At 42.0% G+C, this 10,919-nt stretch overlaps 1 pseudogene across 1 annotated transcript; it reads left to right on the top strand.

The window, feature by feature from the left end:
- Window positions 1–1,112: 1,112 nt before the first annotated feature.
- Window positions 1,113–4,259, top strand: LOC147380160 (elongation factor 1-alpha 1 pseudogene; annotated as a pseudogene). Its single transcript, XR_015169868.1, has one exon. The product of XR_015169868.1 is annotated as an elongation factor 1-alpha 1 pseudogene (transcript).
- Window positions 4,260–10,919: the final 6,660 nt, after the last annotated feature.

The raw sequence follows: 10,919 nt of genomic DNA, 5'->3' as shown, positions 1-10,919 counted from the left end.
TTATATGAATTTTCCTAAGACACAATTGCTTACTAAGAGCTGAGCCTTTGCTACCTTTCCAAGGTACTGTGCTGTGCTGTGCTAAGTTGCTTCAGTCATGTGCGACTCTGCGACTCTATGGACTATATCCTCCAAGGCTCCTCCTCCGTCCATGGGTTCTCCAGACAAGAATACTGGAGTGAGTGGCTGTGTCCTCCTCCAGGGGATCTTCTGGACCCAGGGATCAAACTCACATTTCTTATTTCTCTTGTATTGGCAGGCAGGTTCTTTACCACTAGCACCGCCTGGGACGCCCCACCTTTTCAAGGTGAACAGCCCTAAAGTCAATTCAGCAAACATTTGTAGAGGACTTCCTAAGCTTAAGTCAACAGTAAGCATTATGGGATTCAAAGATAAAAAGTAAGTGATGAATCCTGTTTTCAAGGAATATGCACTATTCAGTGTGATAGAGTGCAGAATGAGGTAGATAGAATAGTTAAACCATAAACAAAATTGCTCAGAAAAACTAGAGGGAATAATCAGTGAGAAAAGAGAGCTTGATTAAATAAATGCTGATTGTCCTGGACTCTAAACAATGAATTGAAATAAAGTAAGCAAAGAAGAGAATAATTCATTATAGATACAAGTTTATATGAAGATAAGAAAGTAATCCATTATGGGCAAAATAAGATCAAAACTAGTCTTATGATGAACATGGCTTTATTCCCACTATTAAGCATTATTAAGAGTCTAACATAGATTAGACACTCCCATCTCTCATTTCAACTTTTTCTTTAAAACACATTTTACACTGTAACATACTCGATAACTTACATGTTCATATTTATCATCTAACTCTCAGTAATAGAATTGCTAGCCATGCACACATACACACTCCACACAAATACTTTCTATTCTTGCTTGACTTAGCTTAGTACTTTAAGAACTACATTTCCATTCACCCTTGTAATTAGGTGTATCCATGTGAATGAATTCTAGTCATAGCCACTGTTGGAAAAAATAAAAAAGACCCAGGGAAATATTTTTGTGGGGCCCTTATCTAAACAATTTGACTAAAAGTGTGTTATTGGCACACTTTTTGGCAACTGGTTTGCCTCCAGGACACAGGTGTCATGAAAACCACTGTTAAACCTAAGCAAAAATGGGAAAGGAAAACCCACAACAACATCGTTGTCATTGGGCATGTAGATTCAGGGAAGTCTACCACGACTAGCCATCTGATCTATGAATGTGGCGGGATCGACAAGAGAACTATTGAAAAGTTCAAGCAGGAGGCTGCCAAGATGGGAAAGGGCTCCTTCAAGTATGCCTGGGTCCTGGACAAACTGAAAGCTGAACGTGAGCATGGTATCACCATTGATGTCTCCCTGTGGAAATTTGAGGACAGATTTACTATCATTCATGTTACTATCATTCATGCCCCAGGACACAGAGATTTCATTAAAAACAGGATTACAGGCACATCCCAGGCTGACTGTGCTGTACTGATTGTTGTTGCTGGTGTTGGTGCATTTGAAGCCAGTATCTCCAAGAACCAGCAGACCCGTGAGCATGCCCTTCTGGCTTACACTCTGGGTGTAAAACAGCTAATTGTTGGAGTTAACAAAATGGATTCCTCTGAGCTACTCTACAGCCAGAAGAGATAAGAGGAAATTGTTAAGGAAGTCAGCACCTACATTAAGAAAATTGGCTACAACCCCAACACAGTAGCATTTGTGCCAATTTCTGGCTGGAATGGGGACAACATGCTGGAGCCAAGTGCTAACATGCCATGGTTCAAGGGATGGAAAGTCACCCATAAAAACGGCAATGCCAGTGGGATCATCCTGCTTGAGGCTCTGGGTTGCATCCTGCCACCAATTCACCCAATTGACAAACCCTTGTGTTTGCCACTCCAGGATGTCTATAAAATTGGTGGTATTGGTACTGTCCCTGTGGGTTGAGTGGAGATTGGTGTTCTCAAACCTGGCATGGTGGTCATCTTTGCTCCAGTCAATGTATCAACTGAAGTGAAGTCTGTAGAAACGCACCATGAAGCATCGAGTGAAGCCCTTCCTGGGGACAATCTGGGCTTCAATGTCAAGAACGTATCTGTCAAAGATGTTCATTGTGGGAATGTGACTGCTGACAGCAAAAATGACCCACCAATGGAAGCAGCTGGCTTCAAAGCTCAGGTGATTATTTTGAACCATCCAGGCCAAATCAGTGCTGGATATGCACCTGTGCTGGACTGTCACCCTGCTCACATCGCTTGCAAGTTTGCTGAGCTGAAGGAGAAAATTGATCGTCGTTCTGGCAAAAAGCTGAAAGATGGCCCTAAATTCTTGAAATCTGGTGATGCTGCCATTGTTGATATGGTTCTTAGCAAGCCCATGTGTGTCGAGAGATTCTCTGACTATCCTCCCCTGGGCCATTTTGCTGTGAGTGACATGAGATAGACAGTCACTGTGCGTGTCATCAAAGCATTGGACAAGAAGGCAGCCAGAGCTGGCAAGGTCACCAAGTCTGCCCAGAAAGCTCAGAAGGCTAAATGAATATTATCCCCAATACCTGCCACCCCAGTCTTAATAAGTGGTGGAAGAATGGTCTCAGAACTGTTTGTCTCAATTGGCCATTTAAATTTAATTGTAAAAGACTGGTTAATGATCACAATGTACCGTAAAACCTTCAGAAGGAAAGGAGAATGTTTTGTGGACCATATGTTTTGTGTGTGGCAGTTTTTTAAGTTATTAGTTTTTAAAATCAGTATTTTTTAATGAAAACAACTTGACCAAAAATCTGTCACAGAATTTGAGACCCATTAAAAAAAAGTTTAATGAGAAAAAGAAAAAGTGTGTTATTGAATCCATGGGCCTATGTGAGATATGATAATTTATCAGTGAAAATTTAGAATAATTAGTAAAGCATAGTTACTTCTGAGTTGGTTTATTGTCCAATAAGTGCATGGAAAGAATCTCTACAGGGTCCAGGTACCATCTCCTCTTGCTCAGATTAAGAGGCCCTTCTGGGCTCTTTATTGTCAAATGTGACATTCCTGACTAATTTCTTATCTCATATTGTGAGAAAAAAGTAGCAACAGTATGATTACTAATGATTCCATGGCTTTATAGAACCTATTTGTATTTAAACCATATATATTCCTCTTGCATCTAATTTTTCTAACTCCATTTGTTTAATGCCTATTTCACCTTTACTTCAGTTCAGTTCAGTCACTTAGCCATGTCCGTCTCTTTGTGACCCCATGGACTGCAACACACCAGGCTTGCCTGCCCATCACCAACTCCCAGAGTTTGCTCAAACTCATGTCCATCGAGTCAGTGATGCTATCCAACCATCTCACCTTCAGCTGTCCCCATCTCCTCCTGCCTTCAATCTTTCTTAGCAACAGGGTCTTTTCCAACGAGTCAGTTCTTTGCATTGGATGGTCAAATATTGGAGCTTCAGCTTCAGCATCGGTCTTTACCACAACACTGCATTATCCATCATGCTGTTAGAGACTATGGCCATGGTAAGTCACTTCAGTCATGTCCAACTCTTTGTGACCCTATGGACTATAGCCCCCCAGGCTCCTCTATCCACGGAGATTCTCCAGGCAAGAATACTGGAACGGGTTGCCATGCCTTCCTCCAAGGGATCTTCCCAAACCAGTAATTGAACTCGTGTCTCTTGCACCTTCTGCATTGGCAGGCAGGTTCTTGACCACTTGCACCACCTGGGAAACCCTGTTAGAGACTACCAGCTTTCAATGACTTTCTCAGAAATTCTTATTGTGTCTCATTGGTGATGACAAATTCAAGAATTATCCAGGGAATATAGACTAGTATGAAAGATAATTCATTTTCTGATCATTTTAAAGTTACCATTTGGAAAGGATAATAGTACATCTTCTAACCATGCCTTCTCTTAAAGCCTTTACATCATAATCACTATAAGAGTATGATCTCTTAGAATGTTGAGTACATCACTGGCTTCCATATACTATTACCAGTGGAGAGGATAGATAAGGGACCAATGGGTCGAGCAAAAAAAGAAGCTACATCTATCTGAGAAATGTCCATCTGGCAGGGCTTAAGGCTGACTTGGATGAACATAGTGCCACAATGTCTATTGGAGGCAAGAAGGCAAGAATCATAGGAACAAAATTATCATTGTGGAACAAAAATCTCAAAATCATTTGAAAGACATGGGTGTAGACACTTCTAAGGGATAGCCTGACATGTGGTACTAGGTACCATCAGAATGGAGCTTACAGAATAAAAGACACCTTCTTCCACTACTTACCACCCGTGGATGCTACAGACAAGCATCAGCACCATAGTCACAATGTGGACAAGTGACAGCTGATGCATGGGCTCATATGTGTGGTTCAAGCCCAACTGTTGGTGCTAGCTGTAGGTGGTCTAGATCTCTAACTCAGCATATGTCTAATCTGAGTGACATTCACCCAGCATCAGTATGCCAACTAATTTAGTCACCTTAATTTTAGGCAACCCTGCAAAGAAATACCACAAGAGCTAATGGGAATGATTTGCTCATCAGGCTGCCTTCCTGAAACTAAAACCTGGGCACTGGATTCACAATGATCTCATAGACTTAAGTTCTGGAGCTTTTTGAAGCATCCAGTTTTCCTTGCACATGAGGCAGAGGATCACAGGATGACCCAAGGTGAGAATTGGAGATGAAAGTTCACAGAGGACCTAGTCTAGGTATACTTAGACATCAAAGTCTATATATGTCTATCTACTTAGGCAGGACTTCTGGCCAGTTCCATGCCAGTCCCAGGCAACCAGGGCCTTATATAATTATGAAGAAGGCACCCTAGAGAATGGGCCTCATGGGGTGAAGGGCTTGAGACAGAGGTCCTACATTCTCTTGTCTAAGGACAATACTTGTTCTATCCAATGGAATAGCAGGAGAAGTAAAGAATACTGATTTTAGAATATAAAGGCATACAAAGATTCCACATTTATTTATTTTCCTTTGCCTACTGGATACTGTATCCCAGAAATATCTTAAAGCCACATGTTGAATGGATGTGTTCAGCAAAGTAGCCCTACCTCCACCTTGAACCCAGAGTAACTCCTTTGACAATTTATCTGTATGTGATATTTTGTTTGAGTCATTATATATTTGGGGGTTTGTTAGCTACTCTAGCTAATATAATTACTTCTTAAAGTGAAAACTCAAGAAGGGTTGGGTCTTTTGCTACTTTGTTCCTGTTTATTTCTAGTGTCTGGAAAAATGTCAGACATGGTAGTGATCTGTTATGATTGATATTAGGCATGCTGCTGCTAAGTCACTTTAGTCGTGTCCGACTCTGTGCGACCCCATAGACGGCAGCCCACCAGGCTCCCCGATCCCTAGGATTCTCCAGGCAAGAACACTGGAGTGGGTTGCCATTTCCTTCTCCAATGCATGAAAGTGAAAGTGAAGTCTCTCAGAGGTGCCCAACTCTTAGCGACCCCATGTGTTTAATGCTTATTCTAAAGTCATCAGTTAAGAAGCTTTAGGCTACAGGTGACTTTCAGAACAAATTCGAGAAGTATATTAACATGCCTTATTTCATGTTCACAGGAAGTGTGGTGAATTGAGGATCCCAATGGAAGGCTTCAATGATTACAACTGAGGAGGATGCAAAGTCAAGAGCTGGTGCCGACAGTTTGTAAGTGTTATATCACAACCTGAAGCACCTTAAGTGTTCCTGTAAAATGCATGCATTTCCAGAATGCATGGGTCTCAATGAGTGATCTGAAATTTTATTTAAGGGAATCAATATTGCATTACCATTATGGACAAGCTTTGTAGTTCATTCAGTTCAGTTCAGTTCAGTCGTACAGTCGTGTCTGACTCTCTGTGAGCCTGTGGAATGCAGCACGCCAGGCTTCCCTGTCCATCACCAGCACCCAGAGCCTATTCAAACTCATGTCTATTGCCTCAGTGATGAAATCCAACCATCTCATCCACTGTTGTCCCCTTCTCCTCTCGCCTTCAACCTTTCCCAGCATCAGGGTCTTTTCAAATGAGTCAGTTCTTCACATCAGGTGGCCAAGTATTGGAGTTGCAGCTTCAGCATCCGTCCTTCCAAAGAATATTCAGGACTGATTTCCTTTAGGATGGACTGGTTGGATCTCCTTGCAGTCCAAGGGACTCTCAAGAGTCTTCTCCAAAACCACAGTTCAAAAGCATAAATTCTTCAGTGCTCATCTTTCTTTATAGTCCATCTTGCACATCCATAGGTGATTACTGGAAAAACCATAGTTTTGACTAGATGGGCCTTTTTTGGTAAAGTAATGTCTCTGCTTTTTAATATTCTGTCTAGGTTGGTCATAACTTTTCTTCCAAGGAGCAAGCACCTTTTAATTTCATGGCTGCAGTCACCATCTGTAGTGATTTTGGAGCCCCCCAAAATAAAGTCAGCCACTGTTTCCCCATCTATTTCCCATGAAGTGATGGGACCGGATGCCATAATCTTAGTTTTCTGAATGTTGAGTTTTAAGCCAACTTTTTCACTGTCCTCTTTCACTTTCATCAAGAGGCTCTTTAGTTCTTCTTCACTTTCTGCCATAAGGGTGGTGTCATCTGCATATCTGTAATTGCTAATAAATAAGTAAAAATATTGGCATATAGAGGACAGAGTGGATAGATGGGCTATATAGAAGCTGCAGTTGTAGTAGGAGCACAGGCTCATGCCCCAGGCCTTAGTTTTATTTTTATTTCAAACCAGATAAATAAATATCACTGATATCCACAGAGGTTTGGAAGCACAAAATGATGGTGACTATCTAATAGTAACTAGATGACTGTCTTATAATCATTAGATGACTTTCTAATTGTGATTGGGGAAGGCAGAATAGGACTATTGGAAGGCACAACAGAACCTTGTGCAACAGGACCCAGGAGAAAGGAACAGTGACCCCCACAGGAGACTTGCCTGTGGGTGTCCGGGAGTCTCCAGTGAAGGTGTGGGTCCCTGGTGACCTGCTACAGGGTTGGGGGCATGGACTGTAGCAGTACATGCATGGGATCTTTTGAGGGAGGTCACCATTATCTTCATCACCTCCACCATAGTTTGGCCTCAGGTAAATAGCAGGGAGATAACACAGTTCCACCCATCAACAGAAAATTGTATTAAAGATTTACAGAGCATGGCCCCGCCCATCAGAACAAGATCTAGTATCTTCCTCAGTCAGTCTATCCAATCAGGAAGCTTCCATAATTCTCTTATCCTTCTCCATCAGAGGGCAGACAGACTGAAAACCCACAGAAACACAGAAATCACAGAAAACTAATCAATCTAATCACATGGACCACAGCCTTGTCTAACTGAGTGAAACTATGAGCCATGCCATGTAGGGCCACCCAAAATGGACGGGTCGTGGTGGAGAGGTCTGACAGAATGTGGTCCACTGGAGAAGGGAATGGCAAACCACTTCAGTATTCCTGCCTTGAGAACCCCATAAACAGTATGAAAAGGCAAAAAAAAATAGGACACTGAAAGATGAACTCCCCAGGTTGGTAGGTGCCCAATATGCTACTGGAGATCAGTGAAGAAATAATTCCAGAAAGAATAAGGAGATGGAGCCAAAGCAAAAACAACACCCAGTTGTAGATGTGACTGGTGATAGAAGCAAGGTCTGATGCTGTAAAGAGTAATATTGCATAGGAATCTGGAATGTTAGGTGCATGAATCAAGGCAAATTAGAGGTGGTCAAACAGGAGTTGGCAAGAGTGAACGTCAGCTGAGAATCAGCAAACTAAAATGGACTGGAATAGGTGAATTTTCTCAGATGACCATTATATCTACTATTGTGGGCAAGAATCCCTTAGAAGAAATGGAGTAGCCATCATAGTCAACAAAAGAGTCTGAAATGCAGTACTTGGATGCAGTCTCAAAAATAACAGAATGATCTCTATTTGTTTCCAAGGCAAACCATTCAATATCATGGTAATCCAAGTCTATGCCCCAACCAGTAACGCTGAAGAAACTGAAGTTGAACAGTTCTCAGAAGACCTACAAGACCTGCTAGAAGTAGCACCCAAAAAAGATGTCCTTTTCATTATAGGGGACTGGAATGCAAAAGTAGGAAGTCAAGAAAACCTGGAATAACAGGCAAATTTGGCCTTGGAGTACAGAATGAAGCAGGGCAAAGGCTAATAGAGTTCTGTCAAGAGAATGCACTGGTAATTTCAAACACCCTCTTCCAACAACACAGGAGAAGACTATACACATGGACATCACCAGATGGTCAACACCGAAATCAGATTGATTATATTCTATGCAGCCAAAGATGGAGACGCTCTACACAGTCAGCAAAAAGAAGACCAAGAGCTGACTGTGGCTCAGATCATGAAATCCTTTTTGCCAAATTCAGACTTAAATTGAAGAAAGTGGGGAAAACCACTAGACCATTCAGGTATGACCTAAATCAAATCCCTTATGATTATACAGTGGAAGTGAGAAATTGATTTAAGGGACTAGATCTGATAGACAAAGTGCCTGATGAACTATGGATAGAGGTTTGTGACACTGTACAGGTGACAGGGATCAAAACCATCCCCAAGAAACAGAAATGCAAAGAAGCAAAATGGCTGTCTGAGGAGGCCTTACAAATAGCTGTGAAAAGAAGAGAAGTGAAAAGCAAAGGAGAAAAGGAAAGATATACCCATTTGAATGCAGAGTTCCAAAGAATAGCATGGAGAGATGACAAAGCCTTCCTCAGTGATCAGTGCAAAGGCGCAGAAGAAAACAATAGAATGGGAAAGACTAGAGATCTCTTCAAGAACATCAGAGATACCAAGGGAACATTTCATACAAAGGTGGGCTCAATAAAGGACAGAAATTGTATGAACCTAACAGAAGCAGAAGATATTAAGAAGAGGTGGCAAGAATACACAGACGAACTATGCAAAAAAGATCTTTACAACCCAGATAATCACGACGGTGGGATCACTCACCTAGGGCCAGACATCCTGGAATGTGAAGTCAAATGGTCCTCAGGAAGCATCACTGTGAACAAAGCTAGTGGAGGTGATGGAATTCCAGTTGAGCTATTTCAAATCCAAAAAGAAAAATGGTATTAAAATGCTGCCCTCAATATGCCAGCAAATTTGGAAAACTCAGCAGTGGCCACAGGACTGGAAAAGGTCAGTTTTTATTCCAATGGCAATGCCAAAGAATGCTCAAACTACCACACAATTGCACTCTTCTCATATACTAACAAAGTAATGCTCAAAATTCTCCAAGCCAAGCTTCAGCAATACATGAACCGTGAACTTCCAGATGTTCAAGCTGGTTTTGGAAAAGGCAGAGGAACAAACCAGAGATCAAATTGCCAACATCCAGTGAAACATGGGAAAAGCAAGAGAGTTCCAGAAGAACATCTACTTCTGCTTTATTGACTATGCCAAAGCCTTTGACTGTGTGGATCACAATAAACTGGAAAATTCTGAAAGAGATGGGAATACCAGACAACCTGAGCTACCTGTGAGAAATGTGTATTCAGGTCAGAGAGCAACAGTTAGAACTGGATGTGGAACAACAGACTGGTTCCAAATAGGAAAAGGAGTACGTCAAAGCTGTATATTGTCACCCTGCTTATTTAACTTAACCAGGGCTTCCCTGGTGGCTTAGAGAGTAAAAAGTCAGCCTTCAATGAGGAAGACCCAGGTTCAATCCCTGGGTCAGGAAGATCCCCTGGGAGATGGCAATGGCACCCCACTCCAGTACTCCTGCCTGGAAAATCCCATGGACAGAGGAGCCTGGTAGGCTACAGTCCACGGGGTCGCAAAGAGTCGGACACAACTGAGCAACCTCACTTTCACTTTATTTAATTTATATGCAGAGTACATCATGAGAAACACTGGGCTAGAGGAAGCATAGGCTGGAAGCAAGATTGCTGGGAGAAATATCAATAATCTCAGATATGCAGATGGCACCACCCTTATGGCAGAAAGTGAAGAAGCACTAAAGAGCCTCTTGATGAAAGTGAAAGAGGAGAGTTAAAAAGTTGGCTTAAAGCTGAACATTCAGAAAACGAAGATCATGGCATCTGTTCCCCTATTTGTTGGCAAATAGGTGGCAAAACAGTGGAAACAGTTGCAGACTTTATTTTGGGGGGCTCCAAAATCACTGCAGATGGTGATTGCAGCCATGAAATTAAAAGACACTTACTCCTTGGAAGAAAGTTATGACCAACCTAAACAGGATATTAAAAAGCAGAGACATTACTTTGCCAACAAAGGATCTGTCTAGTCAAGGCTATGGTTTTTCCAATAGTCATGTATGGATGTGTGAGTTGGACTATAAAGAAAGCTGAGAGCTGAAGAATTGATGCTTTCGAATTGTGATGTTGGAGAAGACGCCTGAGAGTCCCTTGGACTGAAAGGAGATACAACCAATCCAACCTAAAGGAAATCAGTCCTGAATATTCATTGGAAGGACTGATGCTGAAGCTGAAACTCCAATACGTTGGCCATCTTATGCAAAGAGCTGACTCATTTGAAAAGACCCTGATGCTGGCAAAGTTTGAAGGTGAGAGGAGAAGGGTATGACAGAGGATGAGATGGTTGGATGGCATCACCAAGTAGATGGACATGAGTTTGAGTAAACTCCAGGAGTTGGTGATGGACAGCGAGGCCTGGTGTGCTGCATTCCATTGGGTCACAAAGATTCAGACACAACTTAGTGACTGAACTGAACTGAAAGCTGAATAGCTGTATTGAAACCTTAAATTAAAATAAAATGAGGAAAAATTGACAAGTAGAAGTCATTCGTAATGCAAACTTTTGTTCTCATGGGGTTAGGTCAGGCTGATCTCTCTTAGCTCAGTTTCCTTTCTGTCCTCTGCTTGGCCTGTCCCTATTCATCCATCTTATGGGTTGAGAAATAGCTGGTACAACAGTTTAACCCAGAGTAGCCT

This window comes from Bos grunniens, chromosome 1, assembly GCF_055505025.1.
Source record: "Bos grunniens cultivar Pamir isolate PY7600 chromosome 1, Bosgru_T2T1.0, whole genome shotgun sequence".
NCBI lineage: Eukaryota > Metazoa > Chordata > Mammalia > Artiodactyla > Bovidae > Bos > Bos grunniens.
This window is presented reverse-complemented; position numbering and strand designations above follow the sequence as displayed.